This window comes from Photinus pyralis, unplaced genomic scaffold (genome assembly GCF_008802855.1).
Source record: "Photinus pyralis isolate 1611_PpyrPB1 unplaced genomic scaffold, Ppyr1.3 Ppyr1.4_LG3b, whole genome shotgun sequence".
Taxonomy (NCBI): domain Eukaryota; kingdom Metazoa; phylum Arthropoda; class Insecta; order Coleoptera; family Lampyridae; genus Photinus; species Photinus pyralis.
This window is the reverse complement of record NW_022170510.1, coordinates 9,067,812-9,090,535: the sequence shown is the minus strand read 5'-3', so window position 1 is coordinate 9,090,535 and position 22,724 is coordinate 9,067,812. Positions and strand designations below refer to the sequence as shown.

General features: G+C 34.0%; 1 protein-coding gene across 2 annotated transcripts in view; it reads right to left on the bottom strand.

Moving 5' to 3' along the window:
- Positions 1-17,665, bottom strand: part of LOC116166938 (carcinoembryonic antigen-related cell adhesion molecule 1-like) — a 56,531-nt gene extending 38,866 nt beyond the window's left edge. Inside the window, exon 1 of one of the 2 annotated variants that reach the window (XM_031482155.1) lies at positions 17,572-17,665. The gene's annotated coding sequence lies outside the window, so the exon portion shown is untranslated. Of the gene's footprint in view, positions 1-9,911; positions 10,022-17,571 lie in introns of those variants that run through there. The other variant, XM_031482154.1, reaches the window with a different exon arrangement.
- Between the last annotated feature and the right edge of the window lie 5,059 nt (positions 17,666-22,724).

The following is a 22,724-nucleotide window of genomic DNA, read 5'->3' as shown; positions in this document are numbered from 1 at the left end:
TCGTAGACAGTAAGAGACACATAGTCGCTTGGATAGGAAAGGAATTTTAGAATTTTATTTAGATTAATTTACCCTTTCACAGTTTCTTGTAGCTCTATAAATAATGAAGTTACGGTCAAAAAACCGAAAAAAGTCATTTTCCAAAATGCGCTGTCGTTAATCAAAAAATAGTTAGTGGTTCTTCTCAGCTTTCTTATAGTGCTAAATCAAAATGTTTATCATTGGTGAGTTTCGAGTAAATCACATCAACTTTCTTATTTGTTATGGACAGCATATTGCACTTTTGTATCATTCGATAGAGAAAAAAATTATAAAGTCAGCGATACTAAACACTTAGTATTTCATTTGGGAATCAACCTTGTATTTTTGCCTCAAATTTTGCAATGTATTTCTTATGGGAATAATTCATGGCCGTGTCGATGGTGACTATGTAAGACGATAAACAAATGAATTTGTTTTGAATCATAATCAGCCATGGAATGAATGCCATAAGAAATACTTCGAAGCAAAAATGCAAAGTTGATTCCCTTAGTATCAGGTGGTTTTGTAATTTTTTTCTCTATCGAATGACATAAAAATCCAATATGTCGTCCATAAGAAATAAGAAATTTGATGTGATTTACTCGAAACTCACAAGTGATAAAAACTTTACTTTTACACCACCAGAAAGCTGAGAAAAATTACTAGGGGTTTGTTGTTAAAACTACTTTTTGATACCTTTGAAAATAAATAAACGTCAGCGCATTCCCGAAAATGATATTTTTCGGTTTTTTTGCCACTTTCCTCATTTAAGCGACTATGTATCTCTAACAGTTTACAAGATCCCCATACTACTCACAAACTCACCCTGTATAACTAAAGTAGAATTTTTTAAGCTGTAGAAAATGTGAATTAAACCTGCCATGTCTTTCTAAAAAATATGTCTACATTTACATATTCATTTTGTATGGGCTTTTGGTCCTTAATTGCTTGAGGAGTCCAGATAGCGGCGATTGGGTGCAACTTCAGTCTTTTTTATTGTATATAGTATACATTCCTCAGCTCATCACCACTGTTGGTGATCGTGTATGTTTCGAATTCAGTGGGATCTTTAACACCCATTTGGGATTGGTGGTAAATTGGACACTAACCAATGAAAATTGTTAGCATTAGCATTTTGAGGAATAATTCATCATTGTCGACGTTCAAAATTTTACTAATGTGGGAGAATTGGCGATTTTTTATTTGAAGGCGACCACTTTTGCCTCAAAAATAATAAGGCATTCGCATGTTATTCGTTGGGATTATCGCAGATAGGGTGTAGGGTAATTGCCTTGTTCGATTTTATAAATTTAACAACGCGCAATTTTTGTAAAATAAGTGAAGAATTGAGTGGTACTTAGGGGTACGTTGGATAAAAAACTGTGTAACACTGTTTGATTACATTTTTATTTTATTTATTTGTTTAACCAGGCACCATACAGAATAAGAAAATTCCAATTTTATGGCACTGGGGCTCTGAACATACATTAGGGTTTAAGATCTAACTTGATTTATTATTACATTTAGGGGATCGTGAAAAAAATTGTAATCATTTGCTCGTGTCGTAACGTAATAAAGAAATTATTGTAACGAGGACATATCTAGCTCAAACCAAAAAAATCCAAGTAAGTGTAGCGCAATCGAACAAAAAACTTAACCGAAAGTTCGTATCCTGTAAAAGGTAAACACATCAAAAACCTAGTCAAAAACATTCTTTCTTTATCGAGTATCAACGGGATAACAATTTACGGGCGACAGACTAAAAATACACTCATTGTCCTTGTGAAGGAGATTGTCGTATTAGAATCACCATAATTGTCTAAAAATTATTCGATTCGTGTGTATCCTCTCACGGAACGTACTATTACAATTTGCTAAACCAAATTTAAAAAAATTAAAGTAAAAAATTCAAGTGTACATGGTGTAGAAATCATTTTCATATGCATTAATGTTTTAGAAATAACCAGGCAAGAAACCAATTTCGAAAGAAAATTCAAAGAGCTGTGACTTTTGAACTAGTAGCCCAATATTCGAACTGTTTGAAATTATGGATTCTACAGGGCACATTCTATAAGAAAACTTTTTTTCCCGGTCGATCTGAGACAATTTTTTTTCAGGGCTCCAAAAAAGGCAGTGTATAACCTTCCTTTTTTACCAAAAATCGACTACACCAAAATTCTCGGGAAAACGCTTTTTCTTATTAATTTTGGGACGTAGAATCCAAAACAATTCGTACTTTTTCGATTAACTTCTCAATCAAAAGTTATACACTAGAAACCAATTTCGAAAGAAAATTCAAAGGGCTGTAACTTTTGAACTAGTAGCCCAATATTCGAACTGTTTGAAATTATGGATTGTACAGGGCACATTCTATAAGAAAATTTTTTTCCCCGGTCGATCTGAGACAATTTTTTTATCGGGGTTCAAAAAAAGGCAGTGTTTAACCTTCCTTTTTTACCAAAAATCGACTACATCAAAATTTCTCCGGAAAACACTTTTTCTTATTAATTTTGGGGCGTAGAATCCAAAACAATTCTTATTTTTTCGATTAGACTTCTCAATCAAAAGTTATAGGCTAGAAATCCTGGAAATAACACAGTGTTTATAAAAAAAATGGACAGTATTACATTTTGCCATTATTAAATGGGGTATTTTTTTTTGCTCTTAATAATTATGAAGCATTAAAAAAGGTGAAAGTTGTATTCAGGGTTGTATTTCTCAAAAATTGTAGAGTATACAAAAATGATTCTACTCTACACACATTTTGATTTAAACTGATCTTAACGTTCTATTCCAGTATCTTTCAGTCGTATGATTAACCCAATGAGTCCTAAAACCAATAACGAAATCCCAGAGTTCCTAACTTATGTCACTAAAAATACCACAAAAATTAATAAAACGTTAACTTATCAATATTACAACCCGAGAACCAATAAAACGCCTTATTTTTTTAAATAATTTTATCTTCTGATCGTTTATGTATGCTGATGATAATCAATTAAGTATGGCTTACAAACCATTTTATTTTCGAGGTCCTATACGATAGCATAAAGTAGTACTAGTTGTCACAGTTAATTAGCGCAGCCTAAACTGTGTAGATCCTCACAATTTCATGCAACGTTGACTGCTCAATTAAATTAAAGCGAAATTAACCTAAGAGCTTAAGGGAAAAATATATTTATTATTCCACAAAATGAGTACAGGGATTCTGTTTCGTGCGAGTTTTAATCTATGACTTTATGAAAATTTAATGGTTTTCGTAAAAGCTTTACATTGCTGGAATTAGTGCAGATATATACAATCAAATTATTTCTGTAGGTATAGGTACGGTTCGAATAATATATAACATTTGAATGTTCTTGAACTGTTCTAAATAACTTTGAAAGAGGCTAGTTTTCTGTCACTCGAAATAACTCAATGGTTACTACAGAAAGGGCGACATCGTGCTAAGTGAAGTGAAACTGTGAAGGTTTTCAGAGAAATTGAAATGATTTTCCTCTGTTCGAAACAGGACAATTATTTCACAAAAAGTGCTGTATTTTTAACGAACGTCATCCTCAAAAAATGACGCGAAGACCATCATGAATAGATCATTGTAATGTATGGCGCTCCGGAACGGTCGGAAATCATCGAGATAGCTTTATAGAGACCAAAGCTCCTGGAAGTGCAATGGAGGGTATTTCTTCTTACCTTGAGTGAGGATGTATCGTCATTTTGGTACAGGTTTTAACTTTTCCAGTCGTTTTATGACATTATCTTAATGTTATATTCGCAATTTTTTCTGTAATTCTCGTTAAAGGCGAACCATTCTTATTGGTATCGAGTATTATAGTTTTTTGTTACGTATTCAATAGTTATTTATTATACAAGACGATAAAGGGATAGTTTAACCATCGAGTGAATTAACTTTCACAAGATCGTTAGTTTTCCTTTATCGTCGTGTAGCTTTATTTTATAGCAGAAGTCATATAAATCATTGTAAAGCTTCTGACAATTCTTAATTTAATTTAGAGACGCCAAAAATAGCAAGCTTAGGTCCTATCGTCGCGATCATTTCCATAGAAACAGAATTGTCATATGTTCTGAATGTCATTTTATATCGTTCATTTGCAATAAGAATGACAGATGTCATTAGAATGCACACTCAACTGTCTCACTTTATCTTCCCTTACGGTTAAAGTGATCACTTTAACCATTCTTACTTCTAAAGAGAGACGTAGCCTACTCATTCAAATCTGTTAAAATGCCAATTTAACATACTCTATAAAATAAAAATATAAAATACAGTGAGTGGTTTTTAAGATTGACCATAGGATTTTCTATGTTAATTTTTCGACCCCCTGTTACCTTTGATTTTTGTGAAAATTACAAAGCCTCGGAGTTATTTTATTGAATATCAACGTTTTCTAGTTATATACTTCATTTGTTATTTATTTATTTATTTATAATCCCTCTCTTGTTCTAGGCCCTCAACAGGCTTACACCCGATTACAGAGTGACCCGCATAATGTTTTTTAGAGGTGCCTCTGCAGAAGGTCTTAAGTTGTTCTATACTACTCCGGTATTTACCTTACGAATTAGGAAAACTGCAAGAAAACCTAATTCGGAGTGGCCGACAGAATGCTCGAAACTGGTCTAAGGTAATTCCTATCTCTGCCACAGATGAAAAATTCACCTCAACCCTGGTTCGAACACTCGACCTCCGGATTTATAGCCCAATGCTCTACCACTGAACCATAAAGCCGGTGTTCTTACGTGGTTATAAAGGGACATTTTGGAATGAAAATAGCAAATTTAAATGCATGAAAATATGCAGAGTGTTGATACATATAAAAAAAATGATGTTGGGTTGAATACCAATGGTAAGTTCCCAGTTTCCAGTAATAAGAAGGTTAGCAATACTGCCGATTCAGATTAGAACATAGCTACTGTATTGATTTCTTACGTCTAGATAATATTCTGCCTTACGGTTGTCATGTTGATTGAGTTTGCAGGTTCAGTAGATTCTTTTTATGAGATATCCTTTATTATTATGTCTCTTTTTCAAAGTTTCCTTTAATTTATGACAAGCGCAAGCCAATTTGCTGAATACGGAGAAAAGAAAATCAGAGGCCTGATCGATGTCATAATAAAGGAATACATAAGGATTATTTCGAGTACAGGACATGTCCATTTCAGCAAGGATGATGCTTTAAAAAGAGAGTTGCACAAGAAAAATCCGTAATCTTATCCACATATAGACAGATTTTTCGGTAAATTCTCAATTAACATTTTTGTACATCAAAGTTGCCAAATTATAAATTAAAGTCACAAGGAATATTTAGTTCCGTACTCCTAATTATAATTCCTCTTAAAGTGTAAGGTACGGTAATTGAATGTGGAGAGGGAGGAAATTGGAGAAATTCGTGACATTTCTTAAAAATAACTCTCCGAACTTTATAAACTACAATGTGTAAAGAATAAGGCTATTCATTTTCTGAGCTTGTATGAAAAAATAGAATTTCCAAAACTAATATTCCGAATATGTAACCATAATCCCTAGTAGGTCATTATTTGTAATAATGCACCCCTACTTACTTCCAGGCTTACTTCTTTTACATGGCTGTGTGATCTTGCTCATTTTTATAACGTTTTTAAGATACTTGAAAGAATTCACCCTATTTCGAAAAACCCTTACGTTCTTGGGCCCCTTAACCCCTTAACGATGTTCGAAACGCAATTAAAACTTTGTATCATAAGGATGGGATTAAAAACATTATAAAAGACACCGTGATTAACAGTGAAAGTTATAGACTAACTTTGAGGGTAATCTAATACACTTTTCGAAACGTATACTCTTTTCTCTATATAGAGGTAGTGTCATGGTGGTATCGGAAAAAATTACGCTATATTTGAGAACTTTGTTTGAAAAATTGGCCCTCATTGAAATCATCTAGGATACCGCAATGAATATAGGACATACGTTAGACATTACAAAATTTCTCGGCTATGTTATTTACCCCTGGAAACATAAAGCGGTTTCATAAGTGGATCACTCCTTCAGAACTGAATTTAAATAAGCACTTCAATAATATATAAAAGCACCATACGTCCATACTGTGCTCTCAGCTTCCAATTTCATTTGTTATTTTTTAATAAAAACATAGGTTTTTGTCAATACCTTCCACTTGCTCAACAAAGGAAGTTTGCATCACAATTTTTACACGGAAAAATGCTGAAGAGTACAAAATACGGAGTTTCGAGTGGAAATCTCCTCTAAATAATCTGGTAACTGCACAAAACGAAAAGAAATACAAAACGCGTTGTTATACGAAATAAGACCATCATCTTTGTATTCACTTTCAGTCATAAGCACAATGTGAAGCGGAATGCAATTCCGATAAATCGGTGTGGTGTAATTAGGAACATTAATTCGTTTGTCACTTTGCGCATTCGGTGCTTTTTTGGAAATGGTATTAAATCGTTTTGTTGAGTCTGAAAGAGAAAATTAGAATCGTTTTCGCATTACAACAAAAAAACAACAAAGGAGATATTGCCAAGCCATTTCGTACGTTACAAAGGGATATCTTGGAAAGGGCGGAATTGTATTTAATGACGCTTTTAATTCGGCTAATGTATAATAATTGAGTAATTATATAGAGGGCCGTTCTAAGTGAGCGAATTATTTTCAATTATGTTAGCTTTTATGGGATTAAAGTTAATTTTCGTGACATAAACCGACAAAATGTGCGTGAGGATATTACGCTCGAAACATTTCACTTCCACTTCAATTAACTTGAGAGACCCCTAAATTTGGTTGAATATTTAAAAATATGTTAAATGAGATGAGGCATTCGATTGCACCAGTGCGAATAAATTTCGTGCATTCAATAATGTGGATCTCTTCGTGAACAGTCCGTAAACTTTTAATTAACATTTTTTTAATTCCAAACATCACATACTTTAGTTAAGGGCCTATGAAGTTGGCAACCACTTTAACATTAAATTTTTAATTTTATTGAAAATAGAATTACGGCGAAAATATGTGCAGCTAATAATTCAAATTATAAAAGACATAAATTTGTCAAACTGCAACAAAAATATTAAGCACTCTGGACGCCTTCCGTGAAATCGCACCATTGTCCTTATGTCCGTTTGTCTGTCAGTCCGTACATGCGATAACTCTCAAACTATGAGTACCTTTTACACCATACAGCTATCAATCTGCGTTTACTGTTGAATGCAACACATTTAGTGACCAGTCCCTTCTTTTAAGTGGTTGACACTGTCAATAATTTTTTGGCCGATAGGGCGTTTTTGACTTCTCACAAGATATGACATATCTACCGCCCTAAATCTAGATCTAATACATACTCAAGTCCTTATGTTAAATGTCAATTCAAAACAACTCTTTATAGAACAATTTGGAGAATAATTATTAAAAACGATAGGAATTTGTTTTTTTTTCAATTAAACTTGTAATTGAATTTTTGGTCATTTCATTATGCAATTTTGGGGAAGAATTGCCACTTGAACTACCATCTTTAAAATTACTGAAGTCGAATTATGCGGAAGTAAAGTTTCTAAGTTGAACAAGAATCAAGGTTGTGAAAACATTCATCCAAACAAATATCTCTACTCATGGTAGGTTCAAGTGTTTGTTTTGGTGATTGGTAACAATGAGGTTTCGTAATCTTCTCACCGTGCTCAACAAGGAATTTGTTCCAAATCGTATATCCTCCTTGTCTGGTTACAGTTTTGAATTACACGCTGGAAATTGGTCGTGTTATGTTACTTCTGCAATAAAGATTAATAATATACCGCCGCCATAACTATTCCACCACTAAATGGGAGTCAAAAAATTACTGAATATTAGAAGGGAAACTGTTTGTAAAATCAATCAAATAAATATGTTTCATCAACTGCTGTTAACATAAAAGGCATTGGGTGCAACCGATTACTTTACCAAATTATCAGTAAGAGTTCCAGACCATCCACGCACAAGAAAAATTGTAAATAGAGGTTAGTCGTATTTTTGTAGTTTGCCAAGTTTAATAGGAACGTTTCCGGACTTGTGGATAGCCACCACGAGGGAATAAATGTAAAACTTTTTCCGGATTTATCTACTTCCATATACAAATTACGCTATGAATTTGAATATATCAGCCCTTAAACTTCATTCCAGAATCTTATTTAGTCCAGTATGTAGATAATTTTGACCTGCAAAAGGTGGTGTAAAAGATTTTATTATTTTAAATGGTTCATTTGGGTACAAATAACATGGATTTGAAAAATGCACACCTATTTTTTCCCGGCACAACTTTTGGCAGCAAAAAAACCTCAAAATGTTTGGACGTTTTTCAGTGTTTCGGTTAAAACTCGAAAACGGTCCATATTTTAATATAACACTTCGTTATTAAAAAAAGAAAACAAAACTCTGCGTCGATCAATGAATGAACAAACAAAATCGGTCCAATAGAAAAATTGTTAAAAGCGATCAATAAACACCCATTTTTTCCAACTTCCTAAATGAACGGTAAAATTCACTACCCCCTTCCTAAAGATTGAAGGACATCCGAGTTCAAAACGTACCAAAAATTTAATTGGACCAATTTTTGAAATTTGTTGGAAATTATTGAATGAGCCGGAATGAACAAGACTCATCCAAATTGCTTGAATGGCTCTCCCAACACCACCCTTTCACTGCAACTGATGCATTCATGTCACTAAGCAGCCGCATTTGTGACGTTTAAGCCATGAAGGTCAGTCCGCCTTAACCCTTATTTAATAACTGGCAAGCGGAAGTGTATTTCATTTCATATAAATTGTAAGGTGCTACGTCATGAAAACAGCCACCCCAAACTTGCAAAGTCCCTAAGAACATTGCTTTGGGTGTAATGCTTACCAAAACCACGTCTTTTGTTCAAGTTACTAATGATTTTGGATATTTTCGACCTTCTACATTATTTCAAGTTGTTCCTAAATTGTAAGGTACTTCATCAAATTTAATGAGCTTGGTTTGATAAATAGCCCCAGAAATTTAAAACATCTCTAAAACCGTTTAAGATGTTACACTTACCCAAACGCAATGGGTTAATGAATTTGAATTTCCTACAGCATCTCTAATGAGCTTTACAGCATCCCTAGGGGCGTCGATTGGGGATCAAAAAAGCACCTCCTTGGGTAGGTATTTTACAGATCAGAAAGGCATGCCCGAAACCTGGGTATAGCCCAATCGTTCCATTTGTCATATGGTTGCTGAGATACAAGTTCAAGACAAAATTATCTGGTCTGAATATGCGAAAAATGGAAATCCACTATTCGATTCTTCAGCTCTAAAATAAGTTTGTGAATACGTTGATATATTGAATGAATTTCTGGACCAATTAAATGCCTCTAATATGGACTCAGATTTAACATGAATACAGGGAGAAAGAATGAAATTGCTAGTCACCCTTTTCGTACAGTTTTTAGAATGAGGTGACACAATAATCTTGAGTTGCATATTTCGATTTCAATACATTTCATTTTGCGAAGGTATTTGGTTCACTCGTAAAATTAGTAAACTCTGCCACAATTATTATTAAAGCTAATTAATAAAAAGGCAAGTGCGGTTAACAGAATGAAATTATCAACAGACTTCTAAACACCTGTTTAAAATGGCGACGCCGCCGACGCAATGGACTACACATGTGTTTCCAATTTTAGACTTGGATAGATACCTAAGATGATCGTAATTGCCGTGTATAAATTTTTGATTTGGAAAATGATCGATTGAAACTAACGGCAGTTACATGTGTGGAGGTAAATTTCCATACACAATATTTAATCACACTTCGCCTATTGTCCAACTCCAAAATCAATTTGCATTGTATGCCCAATGTTTAAATGTAAAAATCCAAATTACTTACTGCATTTTACGCGGTACCTAATCACCCTTAGCTTCCTTGCCCTCGGTACTAGACACTCTCCTTGGAACCATATGAAATTTTTGGAGACCATTCCGCACAATATGCACTGCACTTCGCGTTAACACGATCGAATGATTTGATCATAAGTTATATTTTTGATGGAGGGGCGGTAACGTAAGCAGGTAGAGATTAATCACCTGATGCGCTTATCTGCACGTGCGGTCACTTTTACCTTTCAATAATTGTTTTGCCGTACCGAATGAAGTCGTTCCTGATAAAATATGACATGTGAATTACAATTTTTGAACGCATGAGATTGTGTTCTAAATTAATTCATTCTGACATGTCTACCTTCCAATTGCATTTTGTCACTGAATTAGCTTTTTTTGGCTCGTTCAAAAACAAACTTTAGCTTCTAATTGTTTTACTCAATATTACCACGCAGTATTTGAAATATAACAATCGCAAATATTGTTATTAAATTATAATACCTGTGAGAAGGTGCGTGACGAAGCGTAGGTTTTTCTATATGAAAGCGGCGGTATTAGTAAAGTGTTGGAATGCAGTGTCAAAAGCAAGGATGGGGAAGAACTTAAAAAGATTTCGAAAGGATTTCTGAGGATTTATAAGGAATTTTATCCGATTTCAGGGATTTCCGTGCAGGATCTCCAGGAATTAATGGGGAGCATTAGAGATTTGATCGAAATTTTTCTATTGGACCGATATTGTTTGTTCATCTTTTGATCGACGCAGAATTGTGTTTTCTTTAATTTACTAAAAAAGTGTTATTCATAAAAGATGGACCGTTTTTGAGTTTTAAGCGAAAAACTGAAAAAAACCCGAACATGTTGAGGTTTTTTGGCTGCCAAAAGTTGTGCCGGGAAAAAATTGATGTGCACTGTTCAAATACATGCCTGAATACATGTTATTTGGACCCAAATCAGGACCCAAATGGACCATTTAAAGCGATAAAATCTTTTGCACCACCTTTTGCAGAAATCGGCCCTTCTGACTGCTCCGCATACTGAACTAATTCTATTTTACGAGTTTTCTATAAGTTGTCTACCCGCTCATGTCATGACTATTAGCACTTCTGATATCGTATCTTGTAAAGAAAGGCAGCACAAGTTACGTACTACCCTGCGTATACTACATTCTGCACAAAAAAAATAAAGACGAGAAAGTCACACATCGTGTAAGTTACAATGGAAAAAGTTAAATGTCGTAAAGTAAATAACTAAGATCGATTGAGTTTGTGTATATCACCTCAAAGTCGAGTCCTTGTTGAAAATTCTCTCTGATCAAATCCAACATAAGTGGATTCCTTTCCCTTTACTAATCCTGTTTACGTATTTTTCTTTATCCGCGTTCGTATTCCAAGGGATATATCCATGACATGTTTCCAATAAAATAAAATTTTACCTATTTCTTGGTACACATTTCACGGTATGAGCGGCATTTGATTTTTTCTAATTTCATAACCTTAATTTAAAGCTATTCAAAGTATACCAGGCCTGAATGCAAGATTTATGCAACGTTTAACCGATTCGAATATATCCAAATGGAATTTTAAGTAGATGACATTTGAAACGCCTAAAACAGAAATTGAATGTCTACTTCGTATTTCCGCTTTCCAACTATTATAAACTTTATGAAACAATTTTCTGATGCAAAACTAATTTGACATAGAATATTGAACATGAACTCAATTACGCATTTATTTCTATAAAAAATAGAACACTCAGTTATACCTTTATAGTAAGTAATAATCAAATTATTGTTATATCTCCAAAGAAGTGTTTTCTGGTGAATGGTACACCTTCATCGAGCCTTCCACCAGTTCATTGAAAACGCTTTTTCTCAAACTATTACAAATAGTATACCTAAACACAAAGTGACCGTGTTTTGTACATAAAATCTTTTTGATTCCTGACATTTGGTCAAATATGCACCCTTTCAAATTGACCAATGACCATTACTTTTTAGCTACTCTTGAGTGAACAAGATACACAATTACATAACCTAGTAACATGGAAAAATAATTAAAAGGTCAAACAACACCATTTAAACAATAATTAACAAATCAAATTGTAATTGTGAAGTTGTCATTTTACGCATAAAGTACGTACTGATGGTGCAATAGAATGAAACTACTTTTTATGAAATGTGCAAAAAAGACAAACACTAATTTAACTGTGGAATCCTCTTTTCAATCTCGTTATTCCAATACTCGCAAATGCGATCAACAATTAGGGACGGATTTTCTAATTTCGGAAAAACGTTAGCGGACGATTAACGGCGATAATAGAGCAATTTGCTGAGCGTTTTAAATTTACGATTGCAACTTGGAATGGAAGGTTGTAATTTTTCACACGAAATTGTTCAACGAGTTGAATTCAATATGTTTTGATATAAATAAATGTTTCGGGTAAAATATTTATACTTTTACGACGGCCGTAAAGAGCAAATGGGAAATGCTTGTGTGAGATTTTATGACTTCTTTTATTTTTTTTTGTTTAACTAACGATGGCTTTATTACTCTACTATAGACAGTTACTTAAAGTCCGCTTTTATTACTTTTCCTAAATTCTTAGATTAGAAAGTAACATTTTCAAGTAAATTTCTCAATGGATTCAGAGGATACAGGTACCTACTCAATGTACTCAATACAAGATTATTGTTGAAGTTTCTTTATCAATTCAAGACATTTTAGACTTCCACACCTGAACACAGACTCGAACGATGTATAAGAATAAAGCGACAAGTTATATAGGAATCAAAGAATTCGGAATTATATACAGGTTACAGTTTCTTTCATTCGGCGACCACATTACACGCAAATTCTAGCCTCAGAAAAATGTGACAAAATTCTTAACCTTAGGGTTACTTCAAGTTCAACAAGAGTTGAGTCAAGAGAAGGTTTAGGTCGAAAAAGATAAAATTTAGATTCGTAGAAAGAAGGTCTGAAAACAATGTCACATTCCCCATGTAAAAAAATGTTAATGTAAAATTACCAATTAACCGGAATCATGTTTTTTGCTTTTGAAAAAAAAAGCATATTAAGCTTTCATGCATAGTCCTTTACGTAAAGCGAACGCAAGCAAACAGTTACATAGGTATTTTCGTAATTTCTCGTTCAAAATAATTTGCTACGCAATTATTGTGTTTGGTTACACTAAGTAAAATATTCAGTGTGTTTCAAATAAAAGCTCTTCACAATTTAATTAAAGCTTACTTTGTTGTTGTTTAAAAACGGAGTAATTAACGCAATTACCCACCCATAGTCAGCTGGCTCAGTTTGCTTATTTAATTGATACATTTTTGTCCTTTCGTAACGTAATACGAAATCTAATTTTATTTAATCAACGTTGAGGTATCCCCATTATTCGAAAGGTTCCCTTTTATTAAATTTCGATACAAATGAAGCTCTGGTATAGAATTGTTTTGTTGGAATACGTGCAAGGGTGGATCATAAATACGTTAAAATACGCAGGTATGTCGGGGAACATTACAATATTTTACGATTACGCATAATGCTGGGATAAATCAGCTTTCAATCCTGTTTACTGTAATTTGGGAAGCAGAGTAAATTCAAAGTGATTTTAGATCGCAGTACACTCTCGATACCAACCTATATTATTCGCGATTCGATATACAAAGCATTATCAAAATGATACCTTTAAAAATCACGGCACTACACCAATAAACCATACAACCACATCCCACAGTCCAATCCGACGCGTCCATCCTTCTGTAAGTCCCTCGGCAAATTATTTAATATTAGACGTGGCCTAACATTTTCGCGCCATTCTCTCAATCAAAATTTTATTGTTCATACCTTATTAAATAAATATCTTTTATAAGCGAAAGGGCATTTCCCATCTCCGAATCGCTTCTAAAACCTTCTCAGCTTTCAAGACCATTACAGGGAACATAAAAATCTCAGTAAAATCAGTCTGCTGCTCATTACAAACTTTCAAAAGTTTTTCAGCTCTCAAGAACACACATACGTATATACAGACAAAAAACACTTTTTGCATCGCTCTGTAGATGAACACCCGGTATCTAGAAGCGTTTTTAGTTGGGCGCTTCGTTACTAAAAAACCGTAGTTTCTGAATTTATTTATTTGCTTTGGGAGACGAGGGAGTGAGCTTTGAGTGATTTTATCTTGTTTAATTGTTTATGTTACCGCCGATAACACACGTAAGTTTCGTATTGGATTTATCCGTTTTGCAACCGTTCCTGTAGGAATATTTAAATTGCTTTTACAGCCGCCGAAACTCTCTTGCCGCTTGACCTCCTTGACATTCCAAGGAACAAAAAGTCATTGCTGATTGCTGAAATACCGAATTTGAAGATTTAATTCCGACTATTTGAATAAGTATAATTAACCGTAATTAGTTGAATAGGTTACAGCCTCCGATTAAGTAGATTACATCCGGTAGGTGCGCCCTTAAAAAACTTAAATTTTGACACCGACTCCGTATTTTTAAGACGTCTGAGAGGGAATCAATTAAATTAGTTGTAATTTTTGGACAGTGTTAACCGAATACGCCGGCCGGTTCGGGATTTCCTACGTTTCCTCCCCGTATTTTGTGAAGTTTATATAAGGTAAACTCTTAGTTTAGAGGGGATATTTTGGATCTTTTCATTTCGTGGTTGACCAAAACGTAAGTTTAACCGGAACGTAAAATCTTTTACCGTATGCATCATTTATTTTTTTTCATGTCGTGGATTTTTTTGCCTTTGGTGTGTAACCGTGCTTTCTGCATTTTGCGTCTTTGCAACTTACGTTTGTAAATACCGTAATTTTTTAAGTTTCCAGAAAATTTATTTGCATTTATACCGTTCAATTTTTGCTTTTTCTCGCACAGAAAACCGCTCCGTTTCAACTCCGGTACAACTGGGAATGGGGAGAACATCACTTTTTTTGGTTTTGTCGTTGAAGTCACATGTTCTTATTTTGTGAAAGATGATATCTGAAGCGGAAAACACAGACATCAAACTATAATTGTCTAAATTATTTTTCTAAAAATATTTAATGGGGAATTGTTACCTATATCTTTTTGAGGTAAAGTTATTTTCATATATTTTGATTTAATTATCTATCTTTCTTCTACCTATATAGTAATCCGAAACCCATTTATTAATTTCAGTCTGATCTTGGTATTATAGTTTTTTGGATGTATTTTTTTGTACGTTACGGACATTGTCGTATTAAAGAAGTACCGTGTTCTGGATTACATTCCAACACTCACTTTCGAATCGAATAGTGATACCTGTGCGTTAGTGAGGCTTGAATCTCCACGACTGTTAATTAGATTTGGAATAATGTCAAAGAACCACCTCTTTATAGCTTATATGTCTTCAGGTTACAATTAATTTCTAAATCAATATGCACTATACAGATGAAAACACGTTGGCTGAACGGATAAATTGTAATGTCAAGAAAAGGTTTCCATTTCTTATTAGAAAAAATGGAGATAATGATAACTTACATTAAATAAATAAAATAATCCCGTACTACCAGTATTTATACATTTTAATAATAGGAATTAAACCATTGCGTAACGGGAAAAATTGAAATTTTATAACAATGTTGGTACATCTACGCAACTTGAAACAGTGAGCGCATGCATTAGCTTAATAAACGAGGTGTAGGGAATGCGTCTCCTAATAGCTAGAGGCAAAACTATTATATGTTATAAAATCCCCAATTAAAAGCACAAAACCATTGTTGAAGTACAACTTAACGCAGTAGAATAATTGCACAACACTTCCTCAATTTTGTACAGGTACCGTCATTTCACATAGCCTCAAGTGTCATTGACGTTTATTAAAGCTGCACCTTTCGTCTACACCAAGCGATGGCGAAAATGGGAAATCGTGTAAGATCATAAAACGCGAATAAAGCGAAAGAGTATTAAAACAGGGATTCGTAACGTTAGTATGAAATAAAATATCTACGTATAGGGTGAAAAGTAGAACACTGCACGCTTGATGAATTACAGGTTGAAAACCACTAACGTAATTGTAATTAGTAATGTTTAATTTTATGTGCCAGCGCTAACGTTTCATTAAATCGACGATAATGAGATTTTATCTTCCCGTAGCATAATGATTGACGCGCCTGCATAATTACCCATTCGTTGCTCACATGCGCGTAAATCGATAATTTGTTTAAGTAGATCATCTGCAGGGCGAATAAAGCATTTCCCTCTAATTTTTGTGATGATGAATAATGCGTTAATCGGGATTATTACACAAAACTAATAAATTGGGGTGTTGTGCCCTTTTCATCTCTGAGGTTATAGTAGGTGACGTGTTGTAGTGGACTACTCAGTTGACCGTAAGACTAGGGAATCAGGGAAATGTTAATTTTCCAGACGATATGTATGTACTAAGTTGATGGTGAATGTGCTAGATTTATTACCACGCCATAAAATGATGTAATTAACCTCCGTTTCCATCGATTCATAGTAGATATAATTAATATTTTGCGACAATAACGTTGCTAATAATCACGTAATCGCAGACTGTGAGCGCCGATACATACATTTGAATGCAATCAGTGTACCTATAGGCAATTATTTCGAACGCTGAATATGAAACACTGAATTTTGTTTTTATTCACACCACAATACTTGATTATGAACACGCTACATTCGTTCGGGTGTAACAAAATCATTTCCGAGCACAGTCAATGTAAAACGGGGAGTGTAAGCGAGCTGACCACAATTTGTAAAAGAATTCATATTTCATACAGGATAACAGGATTTGTTACAAGTTACAAGGATGTTAAAAAGCCGTCACGATTTCACAATTTGAAGCAGTGTTAATGGCAATTGAGTAGCAAACTGAGTTATCTCCTTTTTACTTACAAAAATGTAGGGACTCATTTTTGTATAAAACGCCGTTTGGCACCTTATCAAACATATCAGTGCACGAATAAACGAGTAAAATCCATGATCCATGATTTGCCGCACGATTTAGCCCCATATCGTCAATATACAACCTCTTTATAGCAGTTGAATTAGTAGAACCTAGTTCACTAAGGGATATTTGGAATGCAATCCTTACCATGAATCGTCCGCTGGAAGTTCTGGAGTAATTGGTCTAAAAATGTGGGACTTGAAATCATGCGTTTGTGGAGATCAAGGTTCCATAGTCTTTCCAATTGTGGATACAGTTCACGGTTTTTTATTATTACATATGCTTGAGTTCGGGTGCGATTGTGGTACTACATTGATCATTGAACCTGAGATAACCTAACCTATACATAGCTTTAGTATTTCAAAGTGACGGGCTAATTTTTGTTATGTGTAGTGTGGTTCTACGGTATCTTGAGTTCCAAGTATCTTGGAACGTTTTCTGGAATATTCAGCTGCAGGATTGTGATTGATGCAGGTGGTAGGTCATTGTATTGGAGGTTCGTTTACCGTTTAGTAAGATGAGTGAATGGCTTTCATTGTAACATTGCATCAACCTTTAATAATGGATTTTTCAGAGTTGATGCCAAAAAGTGAAATATTTATCGGAGATATGGACACTTTCAATTGGGCAGCTACATTTTCTCTTAGAAAATTGGCTTTGGATCCCGAATCTAACAGAACTCTGCATGTAAATGAGCGGACTGTATCTTAAGTATATTTATCTTACCTTTAGTTTTTCGGCGATTCGGCGTAAACTTGTTTGAAATTGTGAATGGGGTGGTGAGGGAAAGGACACAAGGAAAACTCACCCCAATCACCTAAAAGAACTAAACGTTTAACTGTTCTGCTTGCTTTAACTTAACTGTGTATGCGAATAGTTGAAATCAAAAAATTATCTATTATGTGCACGCATTAGTTATGCGCAGGTAACTAAAATTGTATATGAAAGCATTGAAATGAAAGTAACAAAAATGCGGCAAGTTTAAATTGCTCATTCATTAACACTGCAGTTGACAGTTTTATGTTAGAAGAAAGTTTATTTTTCAAAGCACAAAAAATACAATGCAATACAATAAAATAAAATTAGACTTAAAGTGCGCTATGGATGCGCAAATTATATGGAATGTAGTGATGGTGGACAGGACTACATATTAGAAGGTATACTTTATGCAATCGCAATAGAAAAAAAACTTGTACTTAAAGAACAAAAATGTGCCTGTTAAAAACAATCTTGTGTGAGCTTGTTGCCTACTGCAAATAATTAATAACAATGATGATATTATTGAAGACGAAAAAAGTTAAATTTTTTAAATAAAATTTCAATGTTTTCTAAGGCAAAGAGCCACGATTTTAATTTTTTTAGAAAAAAAACGAGTGTTTTTGGGAGGTCACTTCAACCGGGCGCAGGTCGTTATTGAATTATCCAAATTCAAATAGATAAAATAAAGACTTGCAGTTCAACAAAGTTCTTGCTATTTATTTATTTATTACCTATACCTCTTGTTCACGCATTCATTATTTAAGGCTCTAGGACACTTCGCCGAATGCCCGTAACACCGACACGTTTTTTGATAGTCCATATCGCCGACTACAGACACTACGCCGACGGACGCTACGCCGATTGTGCCCACATCACAGACAAATATACAAGGGACACTAATGGGAAAGTGGCACAACGCACGCAGATCATGCCCCCTTTGCTGACGGACTCTATACGTACGCCGACAATGACCACATCGCCGAAAACTGTACAAAAGACACTTCGTCGACAATAATTGTAATTGTAATTGCAAAGTTGACCTTTAATAGCATAGTAAAGGAGTATTAACTATCAAATTAGGGCACTAATGTTCTGATGAATTTAAAAATTCGTAACTATCTACAACGAAATTTTGTGTTTTTAGGTTTTTTACATTTCAAATAAAAAGGTTGGATGTGGTTTGAAGGTTAAATCGTTAACTTCACGCCCAAAACTTACAAAATTTATTCTGACCAACAAACGGTAAAAAAAGCCACCAACAAACGATTACAACTAACAAAAATGAAATATTGCAATTTGGGGGGCTAACTATACGCCCAAATTTTTGAATATTGAACAATTCAATAACGATCAACCAACAAACGTGAAAATATAGCTAACAAACACCAACAAAGGGTTGCAATAAAAATATTCTGAAAATTCCAAAAGTGGGGGACTAACTACCTACTATACGCCCAAAAGTTTGAATTTTGAATAATTAAATAACAGATCAACCAACAAACGTGAAAATGTAACTGACAAATGCCAACAAACGACCAACAAACGATTGCAATAAAAATATTCTGAAAATTGCAAAAGTGGGGGGCTAACTTGACAACGGTAGATTAGGATGGGGATATGACTTAACGCGGGCAACATTACGAGGTGGATTCATAACGGTGGCGGCACCCTGACCTACAACGCTCTCCAAATCTGGCTTCGTATGCGCGTTGCCTACCCTCCCAGTCGTAGACTGGTTTTACTATAGAGTTATATGGGAGATCCAGCGTTTTTAACCAATATAATTATTAATTATTCGATGTTTTTGCCGTTTGAATTCATACAGTGTGTTGTTTTACCCATCTATTGTCATTTGAATATAGGTAGGGGAAGAAATATGTTGGTATTATTTACAACAAAATGTAGTACTTAACGTTTTCCGCCCGATTACACTTTCTTTTAAAAGTACCTATATCTTTTTATACCGGGTGAATATTTCGAAACCGAACATATGCAATTAGCATGGGAAAACGTTTTGCAGATTGTTGCTCCCCATGTTAACTTAGAGGGTTTATGAGAACAGCAATCGAAAGAAGATTTTTCTCATCTAATGATATATGAATTAATTTATTTTATCAAAATTTCGACAATAAATCCAATTACTAAAATTATGTTTAGCCATGGAAATTTCCTAAAGAATAAATTGAAATAGGTCTTGTAAGACGCCCATTAAAATGCACGGAAAGCAAATATCGCGTACTAGAGTAACTATTTCCGCTGTAAACGTTGTTTATTATAAATACTTTGCCATCAGCGAATTTTACAAACAAATTAATGGCAGTTGTCATAAATTCATATTGATTTCGACTTGAATATCCTTTGAATCTGCTTTTCGTCTTCCTAGTCATGGCTTAACATTATTTTGGTCATTGGTTTATTGCCGAATGTTTTATAAAATAATGAGAAGTGCACCTCAAAATATTAGATTGGTGTGATTATAAACCCTCCAAGTTAACATGGGAAGCAAAGATATGCAAAAAACGTTTTTCCCATGTTAATTCCCTATGCTTGGTTTTAGAATATTCATCCGGTATATTGCTTCCGCATCCTTAAAACATTATTTTTTGCGTACCATTTTTATCAAACCAGTGGGCTGTGAAATAAACGTAGGTACACAAGGAGTAATTGACATTTTACGGTTGCATCAAACAATTCCAATAATTTTTACACGTAAACAATAGACAGAAAAATGCAAATTAGAGGATGAGCATAAAAGAGCAAGGATTCCATAAAGACATTTAAAATGGTATCGGCCCAGTGAAAACTGAAGAAGATATAAACGGAATATGAAAATAAAATTATTAAGTTATGATATTAAGCATCTAAATTGCACACGGTGTTGCCTATATACATGCCAAAAAACTATGAACACATTTTTTGTCTCGTTTTTTGTTTAAAAGCAAAATGTAGTCTCTGGTGTAAGTTAAAATAATAATCAGTGGGTACATCAACACATTGTATGAGTGTATCTACCATATGACTCCATAGTAAAAGCGGTCTACGACTGGAAGGTAAGCAATATGCATACAAGGTCAGATTTTATATACAACAGTCGGAGTGCCGCCACCATTATGAATCCACCTTGATTACGAATATAGGGATCAGGCAACCATATATTATATAGCATCCTTGGTTAATGGTTTTACACATATCGGTGGTGACATAACGTTGTTGGAAATGTTTGTTGCTAACTTTATGGACCTAAAATTTAATACATATATCGGCAAGATTTCTATTCTAATAATCACATTCTTTATCAAAAACTGAACTTTTGGCAAATATTATTTTAATAAACGTCTGAAAACGGTAGCTTATTGTTGATGGATATGTGTTATACATAGTTTACCTAACTGAAAACTTTTTAGTACCTACGAGCTTATAAATACTTTAAGCTAGTTTATAACGGCAATGCGCCGAAGAATTTAAAGTTTCATACGATGACTGCAAGTTTGTCTACAAAAAGATGTTCAACAATGTTAAACTCTGCGACCGACTCGATTCCTAAGTTCACATGTTCATTTTCTATCGAAACTGACGTTATGAAATATTGAAAGTTTTATTCTTTGATCTTGCATTTTATAATAGAGCCAGTTTAGGTAGAACCTACCTGATTATTTTCTCATAAAATATTAGCTTAGACACTTTCTCCAACTGTTACCTATTGAACCAAAAACAAAATGAAACTTCGCAAATAAAATAGTGTCCCTATGGGATATTTGGGAAGGTGCTAAGCTCGGATATGACATCTGTGAGTATATATGGAACAACTTTTAAGTTATATACACGAGAAATTTTCGTAGCGTATGTGATTTGGTAGACAAGCAATAACGACAGCTTTGCTTGTGACGTGACTTTCCATACAAGTTAGACTGTTAGGGAATGAAATGCGTAAACTTGCACCGTTTGTTATATGCGAGCGCCATACTTTGTATACTTTTGTTATATTTGGACGTTGCAGAAGTAAAACTGTTTACGACGTTTGTCATAATAAAAAGTTTCCTATTAGGTTCGTTCGTAAAGAAAGTAGATTCTTTCCAACTTTTCTACGTTTAATAATGAGGACTTAGTGTTCTAATCTCGCAAATGAGTAGTACTTAAAAGAAAAGTTTAGCGTTCTGAAGCCTATGCTGGTAGGTAATTAATATTCCGCAAAGTCTGTGAGCACGTATATATTTTGCGCAAATCACTTATCATAATGAGAAAGTGAGATTCAATGCATGAATGCATGAATTATGTATTTTTAATTGCTAGTACACAGACGGTTTTCAAGTGATCAGGTGGTAAATTGAAAATTGAAAAAAAAATGTTTTTATTGTTAATCGAAGGGGCACTTCTACAAATCTGTGTATCATATGTACCTAAATATGGATAAGAGCTCTGCTACCGTATGCAATAATAAACGGAAAGGTTAATTGCCTACGAGTAGCCCATTCTCGTTAATGTCTTAATTACATCAAGCACATTATAACTCGCAAATTACCTAATGGTTTATTTGAAAGTATGTGTTGTATACGTTGAAAACCTGGTTAATTAAATTGCAGCGGTGATGTACCCTTAATTTTCAGAGGCTATCGAATTTAATTACGTGCCTTTCAACAGGCAGCCAAATTCGCTTATAGTGGTGTCTTTGTGGAATATAACAAATATCATTTTCCAGAGCGACATATCTGGATAATTAAAATACAAAGTACGTTAATCTGTTTTCATGTTGAAACACTAACTCTCAGAGGGAGCTTTTGCGAAAAAGAAATCAGATAACAAGAATTATAATTAGAAAATCGATAACAAGGGTATTGTTTCGCTATTTTACTAGAAACAGAATTCGCAATTTTAAGGAAAAAATGTAATCGACAAGATAAGAAAATGCAATTTGGAAAATCCTATTTGATTTCTTTCAGTTAGAAATTTGCATATAAATAAAAATTGCAAGCATAGGTACATCCATGCGCTTTACTTTTCCTCGTGAACACAATTGGACTATTATTGAAAGATTTGTAAAGCGTTGGGATTGAAACAGAATCGCTCGATTGTTTTTTTAATACGCAAACCAATCATATTCCTAGGATTACGAAATATGAACC